This window comes from Camellia sinensis, chromosome 1 (assembly GCF_055761805.1).
Source record: "Camellia sinensis isolate YWXY chromosome 1, ASM5576180v1, whole genome shotgun sequence".
In the NCBI taxonomy this organism is placed as follows: domain Eukaryota; kingdom Viridiplantae; phylum Streptophyta; class Magnoliopsida; order Ericales; family Theaceae; genus Camellia; species Camellia sinensis.
This window is the reverse complement of record NC_138961.1, coordinates 80025562-80052421: the sequence shown is the minus strand read 5'-3', so window position 1 is coordinate 80052421 and position 26860 is coordinate 80025562.

The window sequence follows — 26860 nt, the reverse complement described above, 5'->3', positions numbered from 1 at the left end:
GTGTCAAAAACTTGAGAGGAATGGGAAATTGTGTAACCACAATCAAGGAGTCAATCACGGGAGCCATCAAACAGCTGAGATACAGAGAGAGAATGAAAATGGAGATAGAGAGAGACGTGGACCCCCATCAGAACAGCTGAGACAGATAGCGATGTGCGGTGGGCCCCAAATATGAGGAAAAGGTTGGACCCAAACTGCAATCACAACAAAGAACAGAAGCAGGAACAAACTTTAGTATTCAAGGTGGACCCCAAAACTACCAGATCAATTCCTGCTTTGTCGTTTTCTGCTCACCCAGCTTCATTTTTTTTAATAAATTATAAATACATCTCTAAAATTTATTTATTATTTTATATAATTTTAAGAATTATAAATTTATTTATCAAAAGTTAACATAAAAAATAAAATTATTAACTATTTTCTTATATAATAATAAATTTAAAAAAATGATTAATTGAAATTTATTACTGATATTATTAAAATTATTATTTGATTTAATGATTCATTAATGAAAAAATAATTTATTATGTGATTAGAAGTTTTAAAAAATGAGATATAATTTTTAAAATAATAAAACGTAATTAACATTTTAAACATATTTTTAGAGGCTTATTTGCATTTTATTCTTTTTTTGGGGTAAATTCCACAAAAACGTCCTGAGGTTTGGACTTAATATTGATCTTCTTACACTAACCTTCTTGTCAATGTAATTATTTTGAGGAAATTAAAGTTGGGATGGAAAGGACAGTTTTGCCTCTAAACTTTTATATGTCGAAACTAATAAAAATATGTATAATATATATATTTTTGTTCATGTCATTTAAAAGAAAATGACAATCACCTTATTTAGTTTTGAGTTTTCAAAAACAGTTTTTAAGTTTTTCAATTCATATTTTTTGTTAGTTTTTAATATTTTTGTAAATATTTTAATCAATCTTTTTTTTTAAAAAAAAATTTAGAGCCACTTAATCTGGATATACTTAAAAAGTAAAAAATTTGTACAATTTTTTTTTTAAAAATTCATTGAATATTAGAAAATACGAAAATGTATTGAAATTTTATATTTTGTGTATTTACTAATTTTTTTTAAAAAAAAATTACAAATATTATACTTTTTAAGCATATTTAAAATTAATATATCAAAAAAATATAAAATTATGTAAAATGTTAAAAAAATTCACTAAAAATAAAAAATATAAAAAATAAAAAATTTAATTTTATAAAAAATAGACTCAATTTTCTGAAACCAAACATGGGTAATAATACCCTTTTTGTGATTTTTACCTAAACACAAGCTATATTTGGCAGGTAAATGAACTGCAAATCCAAGTGGGATGACGTCGTGTCTGTTGTTATTGGACTTTTATTTCTAATATATTGATAATTTTAAGTACGATATAAGGTTATAAAGGATTTTTTAAGACCCTAAAGGGAAATTCAATTATTTATACTTTTTTTTTTTGTGCTTATGTCATTATGATTTTTTTAACAGGTCTAACGTTTATTTCACAATAAGAGGTTTGTGAAATCAAATTATTAATTACATGGATAAAAATGTAATTTTCAGAAAATTAGGAATGAGAATGTAAACAGTGCTTTAACTCACTTTCCTAACTTTTAACTTATTTTCTTCCTTCACAAAAATATTTAAAAAATTAAAAAATAATTTTTAACCATTTTTTCAGTACACTCCCTAATTTACCCTTTTTTTTCTTGCTCAATTTGTTTTCTTTTATTTTGTTTTGTTTTGAGACATGAATCAGAATAGCACACGCGTGCGCTGACAAGCGACCAATATTGTTCACGCGCTTATCAGAGAGTTGTCTTGGGGACATAGTTGCGGAAACTTTGGGTTTATACAAAGAAAACACTTTCTACGGTGGTGCGTGGAGGACACGTACTTGTTTCACGGCGGTTATATACCAATGGGGTTGCGATAGTAGGTCCGGCCTATTATTAGAGTGGTCCTGGACCGCCACCGACTGTCGCACTAACTTTTGTCCCTATTTATCCTAATCTAGCTACTTATTAAGGTTGTTTGGTAATCATCTTTTTTAAAGTTGTTTTTAGTTGTTTTTTTTTTTTTTTTTTTTGGCTTTTTTTTAGAAATTTAAAATATTAACGTTTTTTAAAAGTTATTAAAAATTTTATTTTTTTAAAATAAAAAAGTTGAGTTATTTTTTTTTAATGTTTTTAACTTATGACAAATATTTTTTTTTTAAAAACAAGATGATACATAATTTAATAATTTAATAAGTCCAGTTTATTATGTTATTGTGTATTCATGTTATAACAAGATGATACATAATTATTTTTGTCTAAAATATTAGAGAAAAATTACAAAAGGAAATAATTATATCACTTTAAACAATTGGAAGGGCACTCTAGGTAAAATATAGATTAGACGTAGTATATAATTTTTTTCATTTCATGGCCTTTTTATAGAATGATAATCCACCTAATGAATAATGATTTTATTTGTAATGTGGTTTCTATCATTTTCAATAATTTCATAAACACTAACAAATATGTTAGTTGAGACAAAAAGAAAAAATTTCATGTGGGTTTCATTACTTGATATGGAGCCTAGTAGGTATATTTGTTTGTACATTTGTTAGTATTCTTATTTTTTATTTTTTTAATGAACTAAACGTGAAAATGTATAATATGATCGAATTATAATTTCATTCACTTTCATTTTAATGAACCAAATATTACCTAAGTGAGAGGTGAATTAATATATATATATATATATATAAGGAAACTTACACTTATATTCTCTGTAGTTTGCCTTTTGTATCAAACTACTTCCTGTAGTTTTAATTGTATCGATTTTTCTTTTAAATTTTTTACATTGTGTCAATTCAATTCAATTTATAATGCCTTTTTACAAAATAGACTGAAATTAATGAGCCAAATAGGTTATTCACTATTCTCAAAATGATTAAGAGGTTGACGTTCAATTTAACATGGTTCATTCACTATACCATTTTACTCTTGATTTCTATCAAAATTCTTAATGAATGTTCTCAATTGGATTAAATTGACACAATATGAAAATTTTGAAGGCGAAATTGACACAATTGAAACTATATGGACTAAGGCCTCGTTTGGAAACAGGCTAATTTAGTAACTTTTTGGCTATTTGGCTAAAATATGAGCTAAAAAAATTAGTATGTTTAGGATGATTTTTTGACTTTTTACTAAAAGATGTGTAAAAAGTATAGAGAAAAGAGAATCTTTGACTTTTTGGTATGAGTTGTTGACTTTTTAGCTAATTTAGTAACTTTTTGACTTTTTAGCTAAAAATGAGAGCTCCCAAATGAGGCCTAAGTTGACAGAATAAGTAAAATTATAGAGACCACGGGTATGATTTACCTATATATATATATATATATTTGTGGGAAGCTTTCATAGAACAAACATTTTGATCAAGTTTTCCTTCAACAAACTTTAGTGGCGCACAACGAGGATTTCTCACTTTCCACCATTGATGGCTAGATGCCGGAGGCTAACAAGAAGCGTGAGGATTTGCCTCTTGCTCTGCCTATGGCGAATTTGGACCCTTAACGACGGAACGCTTACAGGGGCGTGCGAGAAAAATGGGGCTTGAGCTGTCGCCGCTCCTGAAGCTAGATGGCCAATGACGACAGACAAATGCCCAAGTTCTGGAGGATCATGTAAGGGAGCAAGGCGAATTGATAAAGAGGATGACAGCATACATAGAGACTTTGAAGTGCTAAATAAAAGGCAAAGGCGTGGCTGGGGTGAAGTTTTGCAAAGGACGAATGCGATCTCATTATTCTAGAAATCAAGATGGATAGGCCACGCCCACCTATTCTGGCAGTAGAAGCCCTAAGATAGGTGACTCCCAACCTAGAACTTCCAAAACTCGTTACTCTAGGTTTGAGAGGGCGAGGTCTAAAAGATCATACACTGAGGAGAGCAATTATCATCCCTCGTGCACTCATCAGACATCCTCTCGATATATTGAATTGCCTAGATCGGAAGATTTGTGGACTGTCTTGGAGGAAAGGGCACAAAGGAGAGAAGTTGCTCAAAGACAAAAGGGTTAGCCTGCTTGGTCTCAGCTCCCCCGAGCTGCACTTCAAGATCAAATCGTTCGGTATCTTACACTTTGGTCTCCTCTTCATCCGCCAAATGTTTTTCGATGGACATGGTTCAGGCCCTTTTGTTCGGCTGAGATAAAGAAGCTTCGGTAGTTAGGAGAGCAACAACAGCCACCCTCCTTTGTTCGATGGGTTATTGCTCAGTCTGCATGTCCACAGGCTTAGAAAAAGGTTGTTTAGTGATGAAGACCTTGAGTGCTCTTCTCTTGGCCATATCCTCTTCTTCGATCAAAGCAATGAGGTTGATTTCAAGCAAAATAGGATCCAGTTCTGGTGAAGGCTCTAGGAGGAAATCGATGACCTTACTTTTTCGCTTGCCGCTGTATCGATAGGTCGGCTCAAAGTTTAGCAGGTCAGTTCAATCTCTATCTTTGTATCTTAGCATGTCACAGAGAGCATCTTGGTTTGCATAGGCGTACGTCTCCTTCTAAACATTCAAGTCTGTTAAGAAAGAAACAAGTGTTAGCGTAGTGCAAAATGAACAAGTGCTTAGCTAAAGAAAGAAACACTGTGCTATTTATACCGGCTGATCTTTTTTTCTGGTTTATGTACCAGCCTGGTACTAGGGCCTCAATGTCTTCATATTTGCCAGAGACCTACAAGAAGTCGTCATCATGCAAGTCTTTGTCCGATGTTCTCTTTATGATCTTCTCACAATCTCTTTTTACTTTTAGTTAATATCACCAGCCATCATCTGTCTGAACAAGAGAGTATTGATAGAATAGCTCGGTCAGACCCAAATTGAGGCCTAGGTGACGGTTTAGCTCGGCTATACCATTCATTATTCTATAAGAGTTTATGGAGAGTTAGGTCGGCCAAAGTTTGGTTTTCCTAAGGAATTCGCATATTAGGGGTTGGATCGAAAAACACAGTCCACCCTCGACTATGGATATTATAGTGAAGGGACAAAACCCTGTTCGTTCCCAAGGCAAGATGTCCTTTTTGGCTAGTTCAAAATGTACATCATCAGAAATATTGTAGTCTTTGCAAAATTCGGTGATAGCGCTAAGAGAGCTCACCACGAAGCACTACTTGCCCATAGAGTTGGGTGTAAGTTAATAAGTCAAGGGTTTGTTTGGTTTCTGAGCATGACCTTAATCTGGTGTGTGTTTGCTCGACCGATAGGAGTCGCCTATGGGCAATGTTAGAGGTGTGCCTGGCCAGTCCTAGTTAAGTCTGTGCGGTCCAAAATGAAGTGTGTTATGCTCAGGTGATTGACCAAACTAAAACAACTGTGCAATGTGATAAGGTATGAGATCTATTGAGGATTGGAATGGGTTACTCGATCATTGAGCCCAGACTCACAAATGAGCAAGGTTTTAGCTTAACTTGGTTGTGGGCAAGGTGTTAGCCTGATCGCATATGTGGGCAAGGATTTAGCCCAGTTTAGAGTATAAGCAAGGATTTTAGCTCAGTTTTAGCTGAGCTACAATGTAGGTTGGTTGTGGCATAGTTTAGCTTGGTTCGCTGCCCAGTGATACAACAAACTAGAGACTTACACGGTCCCAATGTAATTTTGGATCAAAATTATGGTTCTTGACTGGTTTTTCCCAGATTATTATGCGTTCATCACAGAAAATTGAAGTTTAAGGGTTATCTGAAGGCCTAATCTAGTTTTGGGCTATATTTTTCCCAGCTGTTAACTGGTGTGGCTGTTGTACCATGGTTTTTGGGTGTGATTAGTGTAACAACCCTCGTCACTATTTACCGAATAACCACTGATTACCGTTGAACTGAAACTGATTATGACTGATAAGTGAACTGAATAAACTACTGAACTGACTGACTGAAATTGAAACTGAATTGATTAAGTATATCTGTTATATTGTATTTCTATCTGTTGCCTGTTTGATTATCTGTTCATGTTTCTATGTTTAAACTGCAAATTGAAGGCCTTATCGGCAGTCGAATCTGAAATTGATTGACGATTTGTGTTCATTGGAATTTATGTGATTTTATGGTGTATTTATCTGAAATGTGATTTGGTATGATTAAATTAGATTAAAATGAGCTAAATTGCATAGTTGGCCTTATTTACCATTTTGCCACATGAGTGGCCCACACCATGATCAACATTTGAGCCTTAGTATACACCTAGGCACACTTTTGCTCAGCTCATTCCTTGCCTTTGCCGACTAGAGAGAGGGAGATAAGGGAGAGAGTTGATTTCAACTTGTTTCATTGTGAATTGTCTTGAATCTTGGTAGAATTGAAGGTTGATAGCAACATTGACCCATAATCCAAGACCTAAGGTAGATCATTGACCTTCTTTATTGTGTATTTGAACTTATTCTTGCTTAATTCTTGGGTCTTTAGTGATTTAAGGCATGAATTGGTTCAATAGTGTTGAATTGGAGCTCATTCCATACATGCATGTTTGAATTGTTGAATTTTAAGTTGTTTTCATGGAGAATTGTCACATGCATGCTCAAGGTTATGTTAAGTCCATGTTTCCATCATGTTTTTGTAGGAATTAGCTCATTTGAGCTTGTTTTAAAGCTTTGAATTGGTTAGATTCATGCATGTTCGCATGTTCTTCATATTCATGAAAATTGGTTTCAAATTGAGGTTGTTTGAAACACCCTTGGGCTTTGATTTTACAAATTGAGCTTTGAATCATGTTAAAATATGAGTTTTGATGTGTTTTCTGGAAAAATTGGCCCAAGAGGATCGGAATCTATGGTTTAAAACTTGGTTTTGAGCTTGAGGTTCAAATCTAGAATTTCCAGAATTTGGACTCACGCTCGAGCGGGGTGACTGGTGCTCGAGCGTGGAAATCGTGCTCCCAGCATTTTGTTCTATTTTGCATTCCGCTCGAGCGGAATAATTGACGCTCGAGCGGGACATTGTGTCTCATGCTCGAGCGGGTGTCGAGCGCCCAATCGAGCGTGATTTTCGCCTATCCAACACTTTTGACTGTTTTGCAGAACGCTCGAGCAGGTAAGTCTACGCTCGAGCGGAAACCTTTGTCTGCATGTCCGCTCGAGCGGAGTAACCTACGCTCGAGCGTGACCCCTGTTTTCTGAAAAGTCTGAAAATACTTTTTTTAAGTGTATCTTTGCATCCTCATCCCATTCTAGGCATTCTTAGGCCTAGTTTAAGACATCTTATTGAGGATATAGATGTAGAACCACACCGAGGCAAATTAGGGATTAAGCTGTTATCTTTCCCAACTATGTGGCTTAGTGTGTGTGTTCAATCTGTAACTGTGTAGGGTTGGCGACGGGAGATGCGCTCTAGCTTTACTGTAGCCCAGAACTCTGTGAGTAACAACTGTGTAAAGATATGTTCAAAATGATTATCTTCTGAACAATTGAACTGTACTGCTTTCTGAACTGCTACTGTTAATTGAATGAATGTATGTCCTATATTCTGAACTGTATTGTGGCATCCTTAGCACCTACTGTTTACTATTACTGTTACAGAGATCTCTGTCGGTTCCCTCGTTGGAATCACTACTGTTTACTGATTGATGGCCATCATTTGTTGCTCGGTCTTTTAAGACCTACTGTTCACTGTACTGTTATGCTAATGGATGTACCACATATGACTGTACTGACTAAACGACTGAAATACTGATTTAATGAACTGTTTTCATTACTGTAAGGACATTCATTCTTAACCCCTTTACGCATTGTGTTATTTACTGGGCTTTAGCTCACTGTTATATATATATATATATATATGTAGGTGTACAGGCACCAGACCGCAGCTAGAAGCGCTGGGGTAAACTCCAGTTTTGTCAAGCCAACCTATGTGCCTCAATGCGAGGTTCCGAGCCTGTCAAGCTACGGCTTAGGGGTGTTTTTAATTTCCCCGTCTGTCTCTGTATCTGTTTTGCATAACTGTATAGACTGTTACTGTACTGTTTAATAGGGATTAGGTCCCTGACTGAATGATTGTATATATGTACATACTGTTTTGTCTGACTATATATATATTTGAATGAAAAGTCTTTTTGCATTCAGACTCTCACAGCTCATTGGACTTTGTTTATTTACTGTATTGGCTTCCGTCAGCCCCTGTACTCTGTATTACTGTACTACTGTTAAGCAGGCCTTTGGTAATCTCGGATTACTGGCCGGTTACGGTGCTCAACCCATAGGGGAGGGTTTGGGTCGTGACAGAGTGGTATCAGAGCGATACTTACCACGAGTTATACTGCACACACGTGTCCAAATGAGCTATAGGGTGTCCTAGAAAAATGATTAGGGCATCGCATGAACATGTTAAAGTGTGTGCTTATGACATGATTGAATATATGCTAATATGTTAATCCGTTTAAACAAATGACTGCCCATGTTGATAACTGTCATAACTGCTTATAGTGAAATGGATAATGCGGGAACTGTAAATGAATCCTCATCCTCATCCTCATCCTCATCCTCTGAGGCCAGAATGGCCAGACTGGAACGGATGATGGAACTAATAACTGAAAGACTGGACCAACAACAGAATCAACAGCCCCCACCTCCTCCTCCGGCACAACCGGAGCAGAATGTGAATGTTAATGATGGGGACATAATTGCTCTCACCCACAAGTTTAGCAAATTGAAACCGCCATCCTTTCACGAAACCTCTTTCTTTCTCTTTCAACATGGCGATTGTTAAGATTTCATTGGTGTTTAATTTTTTTTTTCTTTTTATTTTTGCCTTTTATTCAAGCTTAATTTCTACGTCCATCCGACCTCTATTAGAAACGGAACAACAATAAATCAGAATCATGTGTGAAGATGACTATGGATGCCTCCTTCAAATTCTAAAGTAATTACAAATAGTTATTGGCCTCGGAACTAAGATTATATGTGAGATTTGTTGCATATTTGTTCTTTCTAAGTCATATAAAGAATCAATGTGCCACAAATAGCTTTTTAAATTGTCAATATTATTAATAAATAAATAAAAAATTAGAGTTTGTGATTGATTATAGCTCTATCATGTAGATTATAAATAAAATAAAATAAATAATTGTATCTTTTATTGATTTTATATATGTAGTCCTTAAAAGTCAATAATTATATTTTTCATAATTTTCAGTTTCAATCCTGTTCAGTGAATATTTAATTTATCAATTGGTATGTTTTTTAGGTGTAGAGTATATGCTGATCTATATCTCTATATATACTATTATCAAGCAAAAGAAACTTTTGATCTCATAGACTCTAGGAATTTCAAACCATTAATATAAAATTTTAAAAGTTAAGAAATACAAGTGACATATAACAACTATTAGTGGATTTTACCATATCTATAATTTTAAATTTTAAAAATATATATATTTATATATAGAAAGTCAAATAAATAAATTTAATCATAACTAAGCCACATCCAATTTGATATTTGAAAATCCTTAAAAAAGGAAATTCTAAATTTAAATTTTGTTTATATAATTTAAAATTATAAAAATATTTACTTCATTTAATTCAAAATATTATTCATTTTTTTTTATAAAATGTTTGAAACTAAAAAATAACAATAAGTCTAGGGTGCCAACTGCATTAATAACCTAATTAATTGGAATGCTATTGTTTCCTTAAAACCTTCACTTTGAGGTGATGTGGATAGTTGGTAAATATTCAGATAAATTAGGGAGACTCCCTAGTGTTATTGAAAAAATAAATTACATAAAATGTCAATGTCACGACCCCAAACCGCCCCTAGTAGTTTGGTACCGTGATGGCCAGTAATCCGTAATTACCGAAGGCCAACTTTTCAAAACTTAACACAATCAGAGTATGGATATAGGGAGCTCACAGATGCGGAAGCGATAAATCAAATACAAGTGGTCCATAAGAGCTGTGCGTAGATCAAAGCAATGCCAAACATTTCCAATTAACTTTACAACTTGAATACAACAGCGTAAAATATATTTTACATCTTAATCAAAAGGCTTCTCGAGCCGACATATACAAAATACAGCTAATACAAGTCAAGAAGCATGATTTTCAAGATTTGCCGACATGCAAAGCAAGGCACCGCCGACGTAAATACAAAAGCAAAGCCGACATAAGTACGAATCCAAAACAAGCATCCAAAACGATCTAGGCGTCGCCGCCGTCCTGCTCATCACCTACATATATATAGAGGGGTGAATACAAATACTCAGTGAATGGTACTAATAATAAAGGTTTTGCATGAATATAGCCGAGGTCCTTCAAAACGAAACACATCAAACTTTAGCAAGACGAGGGATGAACCGTATTCATCAATCAAATATTACAAGTATCCAAAGATGTTTACTGACATAGGCAAAACAAGGGATGAACCGTATTCATCATTCAAGTATCATAACATCGGCGAAGCAAGGGATGAACCGTATTCATCATTCAAGTATCATAACATCGGCGAAGCAAGGGATGAACCGTATTCATCATTCAAGTATCAAGGGCTGTACGATCCGTAATCGTTTGGTCAAAAGTATTGCGAAAGTTTAGAGTCCTCCAATACAAGGGACTTGTGCACTTGGTACCGCGAAAGTTTAGAGTCCTCCAGTACAAGGGACTTGTGTTACTTAGGCCCGTAGCCCGATTTAACAAGGACCGTATCCTTTTATACTTAGTACTGCGAAAGTTTAGAGTCCTCCAGCACAAGGGACTTGTGTTACTTAGGCCCGTAGCCCGATTTAACAAGGACCGTATCCTTTTCAAAGATGGCATCAACAAGGAGTATACTTGACACATCAAAACAAGAGCTATTTATTCATGCTAACAAAACACTTTTGTCAAAACAAGGCAAGCAAGATTTATCAAAACAAGTATAACATAGCTTTATCAATAATACCACTCACCTAGTTCTTCAGGTGTAGACTCAAAGCAAATATCAAGGACCTACAATCACATGGCAAGTCACATTCTCAAAGCAAGCTCTATATACATGCAAATGATCTCGGCATTCTTGCCAGATCCAAGTCAAAGACAAAGCAAAACAAGCTGGAAGCTTAATCACTGCTCCCGTTTCATGAAAACACACCGGGTACCGTCCAGGACTATGCCGAGGTCCCGCTAAACAAAGTCAGGAAAAACCTGGGTTTTCCTTTGAAGAATATGAAGAACATGATCATTTGAAAGATGGATGCAAGCTCACAACCTGTTACAAAAATATGAGTTTTCATGCCAAGAGTTCAAAATAGGGACCTGGGTACCCGTTCAAGAAAGTCATGCAAGAACAAACACAAAACATGGTTTTCGTTCCAACTTTCGGATCAAAACGAGATTTTCTTCAAGAACACATGAAAAACCATTTTCTCTTTCCAAAACCAACTTCAAAACAATGCATGACATGCAAAACAGATCCGATCATGCAATGCAGCTAGATATTCAGCAAGAACAACCAAAGAAGATCAAGATTCTAACCTCAAAACTCGGATCCAACGGTTCAAACCACGAAGATCAAGCTTGGGAGACTTACTCTCACTCAAGAACTCTTCTTCCTCCTCTCTAGAGCTTCTCTCTCTAAAACAAAGATTTGAGACAAGAAAATGATTTGTTTCAAGGTCTGCCGGCTGCCTTAACAATCAGCTCGGACACGTGGCGTTATCGGGTTGGTTCAGCTCCAAAAAGGTGATTGATAGACAAGACAAGTCTCTGACAAAGCGTATGCAGCAAGCTCGGGTAAGACACATCGGCAATAAGACGACATCGGCTCAAATTAAGGATCCAGCAACAGGATAACAAAATATCGGCTAGGGAGGACGACACTTGGCTAAGCTGTGCCACACCTTGGCCGGGGTGTGCCACATCTCGGCCTAGGCCATACCTTCCTGCGGACAAGGTTCAAGTGCAAAACATCTCGGCAATGAATGCCCGAGGTGAAGATGGGGTTGAACAAGATCTCAAGATAGTTCTAAGTACAAGGGTCAAAGGCGGACTAAGCTCAAGATGACCTCGGCTACGCACACACATACACTAAGCAAAGAACAAAATCATGCAAGCAACTTTAAGCAAATCAAGGCAAGACAAAACCTTCAAATTAACATAACAAGTAAGACCATGCAAGAATGTATGCAAGTATGACAGGAGTAAGGTGAGGGTTGTTACAGTCAAAAAATAAATTTAGCTATATCTTTTTAGTTAGATAGTAATTGTTTTAGTTATGTCTAAGCTGTATTTAATTTTCAATTTAAAAAGAAAGTGCAAAGAAAATTTGAATCATATATAATTTTGAAATTATTTTTAACTGTTAATCATAATTTATCAAATGCTCAAAAATGTAAAGCACACATGTCATAATCTTATTGGAAAAAAAATATTATAGTGAAAAGTTTAAAATTTTTAAGTATTAACTTCAAATTAATACTTCACTTGACTACCAAAAAAAAATGTTTAAAAAATAAAAAACAAAAGTCTACATATATTGTGAGTGAATGCCACGTCTCACTAACTTTAAATTCATATGATATAGTCACTTTTGATATAAATTTTTAGTTTCCATTGTATTTTTTAGACTAAAACATAGTTCACGAGCTAATCATGTCTAACATTTGATGACATATATTTTTTTTATTAAAAACTTAAACATACAATTATTGATATCAAAAAAAAAAAATTCTCTTATCTGTAACTTTGATAAAAATGAATAAAATTTAATTGATTATAAATTATTTTTACTACATATTTTCGAGAAATTATATATTATTATTTAAATTTAAAAATTAATTTTTAATTATTTATGCACTGGTAAATGCTAGTTTCTATCCAAATGAAAAGCAACAAGTGGCACTTGAAGAAGCGAGCTTCTATACGTTAATCTCTTTTAACTTTTTTTGTCTAATTATTAATTTTTAATCTGATAAAAGTAACATTAAACAAGCCTTAAAAATATTTCTACCCTTGTTTTTCAATTATCAAAATTTTTAACTTAATTAAATTATTTTTATATTACAAATTGTAAATAAAAATTAAACTAAATACTCATGCACATATTTTTTTAAAATAAAATAAAATAACTATAAATAACTTTATATCAAACAATCCCATAGTAACATTGGAGTTTACACATTGTAAAAAAAAAATACTTTTCAAAAGGTTGTTGATATTGCAAAGGTAAAATTGACATAAAGCAGTTCGATTGATTTTGTCAGAGCAATGTACCATATCTTAATTATCTTCCTATGGCAAATACCTTTTTTGCCATACCAATAGAGATATTATGAGAGAGAGAGAGAGAGAGAGAGAGAGCGCATAGAAGAAATCGTTCATACCAAAAGCTGTGCTATATGATTTAACTAAAGCTTTCTTTTTCTTTTCCTTTGTTTTTTTTGGAAAAAAAAGTTAATATGATTTAACAAAAGCATAACCCAAAAATTATTGAGATTGATGTGAATGATCAGTAATTGGGTAAAAGTATAAATAAACCCTTTAATATTTGCTTAAAATATAAATGTCTTTTATTACATTTCATCTATTAAGATTTATAATTTCATAACAAATAGTTCTTATTATTAATAAATTAGTAAATTAATTAATAACTTTCAATGATATCAGAAATATATATTAATTAATAATTCAAGTAATTTTATTATTATATAGGAGAACAGATAGAAATTTTATATTTTTAGTTAATTCTATTAAATAAAAAAAATTTAACAATGAAATATTTATAATTTTTCAAATCATAGGAGGTAATCCGTATTTTAAACAAACCTCTGGGGTGTATTTGTAATTTACCCATAATAATTTTAAGAGTTATTTACACTAAGACCCCTAAGCAATTGAAAAATATTATTTTGATTTCCTCAACTATAAAAGCATACAAATAGATCTCCTAAACTATTAAGAGATATCATTTTATCCTATAAACTATAAAAGCATACAAATGTCTCTAAATTATAAAAAGCATGTACAAATTGGACAGTTAACAAAAGGGGTTAAAATAAAACATACCAATAGTTTGAAGGTTCCATTTGTATATTTTTATAATTTAGGGAGATAATTATATTTCTCAATAGTTTAAGGAGTTCATTTGTACGTTTTTAAAGTTTAAGAAGTTAAAATAATTTTTTTTAATAATTTAAAGGATCTATGTAAATAATCCTAATTTTATTTAAAGAAGTAGAAACAGAAAAATAAGCCGAAAGAAGCTTAACCTTTGAATCATTTGAGGCGAATCACGGATTAAACACAAGTTGGGAAATAAAATGATGTTTTTCGGCGCCAATTGTCACTAAGATAACATTAAAAACAATATAATTTAGGAAAATTATGTTGATTGTTTCTGATGGGAAATGTTGTTTGGTTGGTGGATATGTCTTTCCTTTCCTTTCCTTTATGTCAATTAATTGGATTTGATTTTTGCCCTTTTCTTTTGGTCACATTTTCTTTTTACTTCTTTTGATCATTGAATGTGACATTTTCCTTGCAAGTTGCCTTAATTATTTTTGTTTTAATTCTCTCTATCCAATGTAACTCTATGTCTCTCCTAGACTCCTATTATGAAACCGTAGATTTTTTTTTTTTTTTTTTTTCAATAATTTTTTAGATTACATCAATTATGTGTGTATATACATATTAGCCTAAAATTCGTATTATGTACGGCTTTAAATAAATAATTAAAATTTTAGTTTAAAAATTAAAATAATAATTTTAAAATTTTAAAGAAATAAATATTTGAAATTATGTGAATAAATTATTTTTTGACAACTTTTTTAGATATATATTTATTTTGTGAAAAAAATAATAATTAACAAATGAATGATAAAATTCATGAACTTGAAAAAATAATATTTGAGATATTCATCATTAATTTACGAAATAGAAAGTTGCCATATTGATGAAAATTTCAAAGATTTTTTGATTAACGGACAAATTTTGAAAAATATCATTAATCATTAAAAATTTTAAAAAAAATTAAAATTGATGAGAACCAATAATGTGACACATATTTTTACATTATAAAAATTTAGAAATTTGAGAAAAATATATTGAAATTTTTATCAACAAAAGTCGCGCAACGTTTTTGCTGATATAATAGTATAGTATAGATTAGTTATCAGATTTTGTAGTTGTTATTTTAATTATGAAGAGATATGTAGTTATGCTTGAAATGGTGCTTGGATATGACTCATTTTTATATCGGTTATAAATTAGATATGATTCATTATGACCTATGTTTTGTTAATTATGGTATTAGTTTTGTTATGACTAAGACCATCTCCAACGGTGAACCAAACCTGGCATCAAATTTAAAATTTGGTGAAAAAGCCACTTTTTTAAGCTCCAACGGTTTCACCAAATCGATATCAAATCCAGAATTCAGCAAAAATGGTACCAAACTGAGTGCAGGCGAAGCATTTCACCAAAGCACTGTTCCTAACCGTTGGGATGAGAGGAACGGGTCGACCATCCGGTTGACCAACCGGTTAACCAACCGGTCGCCCCGGAGAAAGTTCAGACAGTTCACAAAAAGGTTCAAACCATTCAAAAAAAAAAAAAAATTTTTTTGCCTAGGTGGTCGACCACCCGGTCGACCGGCCGGTTGACCACCCGGTCGACCACCAAAAGTTCAAAAAATTCAAAAAAAAAGGTTCAAACAGGTAAAAAAAAAAAAAAAAAAATTAATTTTTTTGCCGTTACCGGTTGACCGGCCGGTCAACCAACCGGTTGCCCAGCGCAAATTTGATGAAATGGATTTGATGTTGAACCGTTGGAGCGCGAAGTATCAAATTAAGGAAATGACCCATTTTCGACTCAGATTTGGTGAAACATTTGCTACACCGTTGGAGATGCTCTAAATAGTCTTAGATACCAAATTTTTTAGTTCCAAAAGGTGAAAAAAAGTTGTCCAAGGAGTCCAGCCAAAAAAAAAAAAAAACTAGAATTAGTCCCAAGAATAGTACTAAAAAATGTCACTAAAAAATATGTTTTTAGGGATAAAATAATTCATGACTAAATGTATAACAACAATAACATTTTGATAATAAAAATTTTTGGCCCTAAAAAAGTAATTTTGTCTATAAACTTTTGTGTTTGTGCATCACAGAATAATTCTATAATTTAATAGATGCTTTTGAGATTTCTATTAAAAAGTAATATTAATTTTAAATATAATTCGGAAATTAATTGTTTTTATTCTCTTCTAATAATATGAAGTATAGACTGCAATCCAAAAATTACTAGCTGTGCTATGCACTGTTAAGGTTTAAGGTCTGTGTTTTGCTTGAAAACAAAACGCATGAGAATGTCCTAATAATTGGAAGTATAGAAAAAGTAATGTTGGTTTTTCATTGAAGCAAAATATTACCATTTTGCAAATGTTCCAACGTTGTAACTTGCGCCACGTTAGTATCATGTTAAACTCTGCGGTGTGAGAGTTACAAATAATTCAATAGTAAAGAATAATACCTCTTGACATGATATTTAAATTTTTGAATCTTATTCTTGAGTGACCAAGTTTTGAATATATAAACAAACCACTCATAAAACACTTTCATAGAACCATATGAAAATATGGAAAGAACAGAGTTTCAAGTCTATTCTATTCACAAAACAACGTTTATGTTTTGATGGCTACCACAGGCATATATAGATAGGTTTGAACTCATGATCCAAGTGTAACACCTCATAATTTCCCACCATTAGAGAAGTTGTAACTTTCCATGAAATCACTTTATGGATCAGTGGACATGATTTACGTTAATTACCCAATTCTTTACTAATTAATATATATATATATTATTTATATAATAATATAAATAAATAAAACAAACAAACATGTGGCATACGGGTCACTTTATGGATATGCTTACATTATCCCACTTGACACATATGTCACATTTTGTTGATTTTCGAGTAACTAATAAACTAACTATAGCCGTTAAATAAAATACCCAAACCTTATAACGAGACATAATACATGAATCATGGCAGTTATACACTATCAAATGAGTATTTCCTTCCATATATTACATTGTATGATACTCTCAACCTTATGTGGTGTCATTCTTTATGAATAACTTCTAACAAGTTATTCTAGGTCCAATGATCCTTATGGATCTGTAGTCCCAATGGATTGCATAGCATCACAAATATTGTAGGTGCACAAAATGATACTTTTCATTAAAAATAATCAAAATGTCATGACAAAATAAAATAAAACAAAACAAAACAACAATTAGATTGAGCTAACCAATCAATCTCATACCCTCTACTTGTTTTGAAAACACCTTTACAGAAAGACCTTTGGTCATGGGTTTTGCAACCATCTTCTTAGTACTAATATGTTCAATGTTGACTTCTTACTTCTTAACACGGTCTCGAACAATAAGACACTTTATGTCAATATGCTTGCTTCGGTTGCCACTTTTGTTGTTGTTAGAAAAGAAAACTGCAGCCGAATTATCACAGTAAACTCTTAATGACCTAGAAATTGAATCCACAATTTGAAACCCTATGATAAAATTTCTTAACCAAATAGCCTGTGATGTTGCTTTAAAGCATGCTATTAACTCTTCTTCCATTGTTGATGATGCAATTATTGTCTCTTTGGCGCTCCTCCATGAAATAGCACTGCCTGCTAGCAGATAGACATATCCTAAAATGGATTTTCTATAATTTTGACAAGCTGCAAGATCCAAGTCTAAATATCCAACCACTTTAAGACAATCAACATGCTTGTAAGTAAACATGTAGTCCTTGGTTCCCTTTAAATACCTTATGAATTTCTTTGCAACCTTCCAATGTTCTATTCCTGGATTGCTTTGGTATCTTCGAAGCATCCCAACTGCAAATGCAATGTCAGGTCGTGTACAAACTAGAGCATATGGAATGCTAACCATTTGTTCCTTTTCCAAATCATTCTTCGGACATTGACTTAAATTGAATTTGTCACCCTTTAAAATGGGTGCTACATTAGGAGTGCAATCACTTATCCTGAATTCTCCAAAACTCTTTTGATGTAGGCTTTACGAGACAATCCTAATATCCTTTTGGACCTGTCACTGTGAATCTCTATGCCAATTACATAAGAAGCTTCACCCATATCATTCATTTCAAAATTTTGGAAAAGAAATTGTTTAGTATCATGCAACAAACCCAAATCATTAGATGCAAGTAAAATGTCATCCACATATAGAATTAGAAAAATATATTTGCATCATACCATAATTTAGAATCATCCCTAGTCATGGCATTGGAAAACGAAATAGGATCATCCTTAGGTCTAATGTCAAAATCAGACTTCATTAAGTATACAAAATAATCACCAGAAATTGCTGACTTTCTAGCTCTTGAGGATCTCCTTAATTTTGTAGTCTCAATTGAAACTTGAGCTACATGCTCTATGTTGACTTGTTCCTCTTATGGTGGAAGTTCTTGAATTTGTTGATCTTCAAGGATATCAGGTTGATTATCCAGAAAGACAACCATTTCACCTATATTCACGGGTGTTGTATCTAGATCCTGTGATTCCTCTCACTCTATCTTTCGAGGGTAACTCCCACTAGGGTCAACTTTCTCAATAAATTTAGCATTTCTAGCTTCAACAATTCTAAGTGAATTTGAAGGATAATGAAATCTGTAACCTTTGGAGTTTTCTACATAGCCTATGAAAAAACCACTAACTGTTCTGGGGTCTAATTTCTTTAAATGTAGGTTATACATCCTCATTTCAACTGGACAATCCCAAACGTGCAAGTGTCTTAAACTTGGCTTTCATCCTTTCCATAACTTAAATAGTGTTTTAAGATATACACAACGGTTTTCAAAGCTTCACTCCACAAATTTATAGGCACATTAGAATAACTAAGCATGCTCCTTACCATGTCCATAAGTGTTCGATTCCTTCTTTCAGCAACACTATTTTGTTGTGGTGTGCTAGGCATTAAATATTGTGCAATAATGCCTTCTTCCTTAAGGAACTTAGCAAATGGACCTGGTAATTGTCTCAATTCTATGTACCTCCCATATTATTCTCCACTACTATCTGACCTCATAATTTTAATTTTCTTTTCTGTTTGTTTCTCTACCTCTGTTTTATAAACTTTAAAGGCATCAAGTGCCTCAGCCTTATCAAACAAGAGGTAGAGATACATGTATCATGTATAGTCATCAATAAATGAGATAAAATATGTCTGACCATTCAGACAAGGTGGAGTAAATGGTCCACAAATATCAGTGTGTATGATTTCAAGAATTTCCTCACTCTTTTTGGTACCTTCACTGGTCTTATTGGTCTACTTTCTCTTTATGCATTCTACACAAATACCAAAGTTGGTAAAATCAAGAGTCGGAAGGACTTCATCATTAACCAACCTCTTTATTCTTTCAATGGAGATATGTCCTGATCTCCTATGCCAAAGTATAGAGCTCATCAACAATATTACGCTTAATGCCAATATCACCATGCAAGGTTAAAAGATTTTGTTCAAAAACAAGATCCACATTTAATTTCTACAAATCATTAATTAAAGTACCAAATTCTACAGAAATAGAGTTTTTAAACAAACTAAAATTTGCACCAACAAACTGAAATTCAAATTCAGACGGTACTAGTCTAGAAACAGAAATTCAATTTTTAGAAAAAGATGGAATGTAAAACGTGTTTTCAAGATCCAGAACAAAGCCACTATTTAAAACAAGTCTGAAAGTTCCCATAGCTTCGACATGCGAACACATCCTATAGCCCGAATAGATGCCTTGTTCACTTCCCGTTGGTTTCCTTAGGCTGAGGAAACCCTACATGGTATAAGCAATGTGAATTGTAAAACCCGAATCAATCCATCAATCATATTGATGAGTATTAACAAAATTAGATTCATAATACACAAGAGATATGAGATTACCTTTCTTCTCAAGCCATTTCTTATACTTGGGGCGGTCTTTCTTCATGTGACCATTTTTATTATAGAAGAAGCATGCATCCTTATTGCCATGATTTTTAAATGGCACTTTACTAAGTTTCTTCCATTTCTGATCACCTTTGCCATTTTTCCATTGCCCTCTTTTATGTGTTGCTAAATGAACACTTTTCACTTTTCCATGCTTCAATCTCTTATCCTCTTTAACACACATGGTCAAAAGTTCATTGATAGACCATTTTTCCTTCTGTGTGTTGTAAGAAATTTGGAATGCTCCATATTCCACAGGAAGAGAATTGAGTATGAAATTGATAAGAAATGACTCAGAAATCTCAATCTCTAAGGACTCAAGGCGAGCTGCAATATCCCTCATTCCCATAATGTGCTTACGCGCTCTCCTAGAATTGTTATGCTTCATTCTTGATAGTTTGTTCATTAGGGTGCTTGCCAATGCCTTGTCAGAACTAACAAATTGCTCTTCAATAGCCTCATATAGTTCTTGACCTTATCAAATGGTGACATTGAGCCCCTAATGCTCTGGCTGATATGTGACTTTATGAGCATTAGGCTTAAGCGATTAGATCATTCCCATTTATCATAAGCACTCTTTTTTGCAGTGGAACTCTCGCTCGTGGGTTCAGGAGGTTCATCCACACAGAGTGCCAAATCGAGGTCCGTGCACCCTAATGTTAAAAGGATTTTGTCCTTCTATTCCGAAAAATTATCATCGTTCAAGAATGGAATATGAGAAGACTCATTAGACAGTACAAAGGTAGAAATCACTACAATTACTAAGAACATAATTAATGCTTTGAAACAATAACTATAGTCTAAATCAACTAATGTCAAATTCATTAACAAATCTAAACCTTTATGTGGGTAGAGATCACTAAACTTTATTATATTTGCTATTACTTTATAACAAGACTAATGGATTCTGAAATATTCAAGGAAAAGAAAACTTATACCTGTGGGTTTAGAGTGTCCAATCCCTTTAATACCCAATCCATTATCTTATTCCAATTAAATTTTATAAATAACTACTTTCTTGTGGGACCGAGAAATTATTTATAAAGCATGATTGTAATATAAAAATGCCAAATTACTTTTAACTTTATGTGATCAAAATACTGAGGATCACTACATCTTTATGTCTTAAGATGTCGTGGTTACTCTTAAAACAGAATAAAATCTTTTTAATTATGGCATAATATATCAATGTGAGCAAATCCATATGGTCTATAGCGATTCTAATTTAGACCCGACCTATTTGATGTTCTATATCCGGGTTTCATTGTCTTATATGGTTGTTCATGTCTTGTTCATCTTATTCCTCATTAAGTTTGGTTATTGGAATATCTTGGTTGCGTTTGGAACAGCTTGGTAGCTTGTTTTTCAAAACTGTTGTTGACCAGATTTTGTCTCTACGCTCAAGCGAAGCTTCCTGCGCTTGAGCGGTTTTTGAAAACTATCAGTACTTTTGTAGGTCTACAAAACTACTAGGAGGATGCATTCTACGCTTGAGCGGTCCCATTTATTGTGTCTGGTCACTCGAGCGACACTTCTTGTGCTCGAGTGGTTTGCGCGTATATCAATTTGTAAAAGTCACTCTTTGGATCACTTTTTCATCTCTCTCTCTCTCTCTAAAGATTTCAAAATCTCATATCTTCTTTTTCTCTCTCTAAAACTCTCATTCTTTGTACAAATACACCTTAATCTAGTGGTTTCTCAACCATGGCCCTTTAGGAAAAAGGGTAGAACATGCCTAGAGCTTCTATTTGATTTAAGCGGATCGTGTTTTCGTCGCTGGTAGATTTTCGATTTGTTCTCCTCTTCGCTTCAAGAGGTAGGAATTCTTGAGCTTCTTTTCAATACTTCGCTATAGATAGACTTGTGATAGTTTTTATGGCATTTAAAAATATAGAGTTTTATAGTTGATTTTATTAAAAGCATATGAGTTGGTTTGGGTTTAAATTGGTGGGTTTATGGATTATGTTTGCAATTTATTATGGGTTGCAAAAAATGTTTAGGATGTGGGTTTGGAAGGTTTCGTATTTCATTTGTAAATTTTTGAATGTTAAAGAGAAAGATTAATGTTGAATAAAAATTGGGTTATGTTGTGGTGGTTTATAAATATTGGGGTTTTAGATTAATATTAGTGGATGTTGGCTATTGTTGTGCTTGTTGGGATTTTGAGTAGTGAGGTTTTGTCTTCAAAATAAAGTGAGACTAATTACCTTTTTATAAAACATGAGAGTTTGCAATGAACGGGAATATGAAATTACCTAAGCGTGTATTACTTGTTTTGATTATGTAAATGGTGCCTAGAGTTTTGTCCTTGACCATTGGTGAATGATGATATTGCTTGTTGTTAGATATAGGTTATCAGTACTACTGTAGGGTGAGCTATGTAATGTAGGATGGTATGTTGTTGATTGTACATGGACATTGTGAATAGACAATTTCATTGTTGAGTTATGGATTATGTTGTTAATGAGGTAACTGGAATGTTTATAAATGTTGTTATGTTATGAGACGGTCGTTGGATAGTATGGTTTTGGTGTTTAGTAATTCGTATTGTGTTTTGGAAACATTTTACAAATGTAAGAAAAGCCTGTTGTTGAACGGCGATGCGTAGAGCACATTTTGAAGGAAGTGGATTAATGTATTTAACTGTTAATAGTCAGGATTGTGATAATTGGATTAGATGTATGTATTACACCCGTGTATTATTGATGCTGGTTAGCTTGTTATGCTTTTAATGTGATGTTGCTTGGGGGTCTGTTTCCCACAATATTAAGCCGGCAAAGCGTGGCGCCTTGACAGAAGTTTCCTTGTCCCTTCCAGTTTGCGTTTGGTAAAGTGTGAAAGGGGGTCCGTTTCCCGCCATATCTGAGCTGGCAAAGCGTAGAGCTTTGTGATAGGTTCTTCGTCCCTTCCGGTTTGCGCCCGATAAAGTATGACTTAAGGGGCACCCCCTTCCGGGTGAGGTCGATAAAGTGTTATGCATTATCTGTGTTGTGGAATCTGACATCCGTGTTGCATGCCAGTGGATATGAAATTGGTTGTATGTATTATTCTCAATTATTTATTTTTAGATATATGCGTTATTGGTTTTCGTGTCGTGGTTGTCTTTTAGCCCTTGGGCCTATGGCTAGGGAAGATAGTAGATGTATTGGTGCGTAGATACGTATGGTGTATTGAGATGTGGCGTTGAGTTTATGACTTGCATGTGGAGTTATATTTTTAGAACAGATGTTTAAGTGAGATTCTTTATGTTAACGTGGAAAGTTTTATCAAAGACAGAATAGGGTTTTGAAATGTTTTCTTTTTGAAGTAAAATGAGAGTGTATAAGAAAAGAAATAATTTTTATATTGTAATGTGTCAAGAGGAGTTTTTTTGAGACAAGCATATCTATATGAGTATACTTTTGGATATTAACTGTCATACTACTTATATGGTATATTACGGTGCATGCATAATCATTTTTATTTATACGTTGTGATTGGTTAGGATCTTTGGGATCGCTACTAGGCTTAATGCTCATCCCACGTGTTGACAAACTATTCAGGTACAAGATTGGAGGATTGTTCATGACTTGAAGTCTTTAATTATTGGCCACGGTAGCTTTAATTTGTTAGTCGAGAGTCTTGTATTGTATATGGGTAAATCTCTTTTATTTATTGTTTATTCAATGTAAGCCTAAGGGCATTGTATCATATCTCATTTATATATCATCATCATTGTCGTGAGAGAATGTTACAATTTATTTTGTTCATGTTCTTGAATGGATGCAATCTCTTAAAATGGCAATAATATAAGGATTTGGTAATAAATTCGGGTAATAAAAGTCGGGGCGTGACATGGTCACAACAAGTACATAATCTTTTAATGCACATAATATATAATACATGCAATCATATTAATATCACATGAAAAATCCCAAGACCAAACACACGTAATTCAACCTTATACTAGATTTTGCTTAAAAATTGAATCAAAATAAATTCCCCAAGTCCAACACATAGTGTATACATACTTTTATTTCACATAAATTTTCATAGCATAAATAATCTTAATACATGTAATATGATATTATACTATACTAGAGAGTATGCCGATGAATATGAAAATTTATAAGGCTTTAAAGGAATAATACACTATATGAAATTCAAAAGAATTTGCTTACAATTTAAACATGCAACTACAATAAACAAAATATTTTTAACAGCATGTTAAAATTTTTTCATGAAAATTTCTAGAAATAAATTCAAGTCTTTTATACCTTTTAAAAATAGCCAAATAAGCCCAAATAAAACCATAATAATTTCTAGAATTTATACAAAATAAGATGAAGCAATTTGGTCTTTAATGTTTGTCAATGAATAAAAATTCATACTTAATGACATACAAGAAGACTCCAAATAAAATAGGTTCAAAATAGGCACACTTCTAAATTAATGTAAACACTACTATTATAGAACAAGATGAATTTTACTATTGCCTCTAATTTTAATAAACATCATGCAACAATTCATCTCTAATAACGAGAAAATTAACTAGCAAGTTTCAACTTCTTTCTTTTTTTCTTTTTTCTTTTTTTTTTTAAAAAAAAAAAGAGAAACCAAACAATAAATGTTTATACTGATTTCGAAGGTTAGACCTTTAAATAATACAAAAATATACAAGTAAAATTACAAATCTTGTATAATAATGGTCGTTGTATAGGTTTAAAATTCACCATTTAGTAATAGAATATCAATTGAACAAATGCATAAAATTACCAATGTCTACACCATAACGGAACAGATGTCCAAGAAAATATACAACGTATTGGCCTCCATAAAAATACAGTAAGGCCAAACAACAGAACAAAAGGATGCTCTGATACCAATTGTGAGAATTACAAATAATTCAATAAGAAAGAATAATACCTCCTGTCATGATATTTAAGCCTTTGAATCTTTCTCTTGATCAATCAAGTCTTGAATGTATAAACAAACCACTCACAAAACACTTTCACAGAACCATATGGAAAAGTAGAAGGAACAGAGTTTTAACCCTATTCTATTCACAAAACAACGTTTGTGTTTAGATGGCTACCCCAAACATATATAGATAGACTTGACCATGATCCAAGTGTAACTCCTCATAACTTCCCACCATCAGAGAAGTTGTAACTTTCCATTAAATCACTTTATGGGATAGTGGATATGATTTACGTTAGTTACCCAATTCTTTACTGATTAAAATATATATATATATATATTATTTATATAATAATATAAATAAATAAAACAAACAAACATATGACATATGGATCACTTTATGAATATGCTTACATGCGGATGTATTACATTTGTTTTGGAAACACCTTGATGTGTGTTAAAATGTTGATACCAAAACCTAAATAAAAAATTAATAAAATTATTACTAAAAAAATTAAAAAATTATTTTTAAAACATATTACGATTTTGCAGAACTATATTAGAGTGCATTAAGATTTAGGAGTTTGCAGCACAAAATTTATAAAATTGTCATTTTGATCTATGTTGTCATTCAATATGGGTTGAACATGATGAGGACGCTTTCCCTTAGTCTGCAATTAGTGATAGTCGAAAAAATTGTCTCTTTTGCTCTGTGTGGATGAGTTGGTCTCTTATTAACAAATTATCATATTTGCTATTGCGTTGAAGAAGTAAATGTCTCTTTCGTGCCAACCTTGCTAACTTCGCTTTGACTTTACTCTCATTCCATCCATGAATACGGAGTTGATCTTCAGAAATTAAAAAAAAAAAAATACTTTAGTAAAAACAAATATATATTATTAAGTTTAGATGACTTAAAATAATACTCATAATAGTTCATAATTGTGAGAGAAAAAAAGTTTACATCATTAAAAATGAGGACGTAATTGTGAGGAGAAGAGGGGGAAAAAAAGAAAAAAAGCATAATTTTGAGGAAAAGAGTGAAAAAAAAAATCACGAAATATAATGAAGTCAATCAATCATAAAAGTCTGACATCATAGAGAAGAATGATATCAATCTAACATAATAAAAGAATCATGTATCAATAAGTTATAAATCTAACATTATAAAAAAAAAGATGATGTATATAAAGAAGTTACATACACAAAGGTTCATCAATTACCTCTCAAAGATCAAAGAATAGTTTAAAGGGGGAAAAAAAAGGTAGAAGATTGAAATGTGGACAGTGATTTACCTCTCAAAGATCAAAGATATATAAAAAAAGATAATGCATGCTAAGAGATTAAATAATATTTTATAAATTTACCTTAGCATGAGTATAATAATTCTATAATAATAATTTTATTATTATAGCAACAATAATCATATGTATTATTATAGAATTATGTAGGAAATAAAAGGTTGAGGAAATTTTCTCAATCAGTTAGTTAAGGAAACAATATATATATATATATATATATACATATATATACTATTAGAATATGAAATTATATTATAAAAATCTTTAGTTGGATTAAATATCATTTCCATAATTATTGATTTTATTATGATAGTAAGTGATTGTGATTCTATAACTATTGATCTATTATTGACATTAATCAAAAAAAAAAAAATTTAAAAATAATTTAACTTAGCTAAATTAGATTGTAGACCAATTGTAGGATGACAAGTGTGTTTTTATATTTATTAAATTCAAAAATTTGAGGAAAATAGGCTGGGATTTTAGCCTCAAAGAGATTGGAACGTTTTTGAAAACTATTTAAAAAAAAAAGAAAAAAAAAACAAACAAACTAAAATATTGTTGTGAAAGTAGACTTGAATTGAAGGGGAATGTTGTAATATACATACTAAAAAAGATGTATATTGTTGGCACTCAAATTTATCATCTCTGTCGAATAGCTACAATAAATACAGAGAGTTGATCCAAGGGATGATAGAGGTGAAAACCAT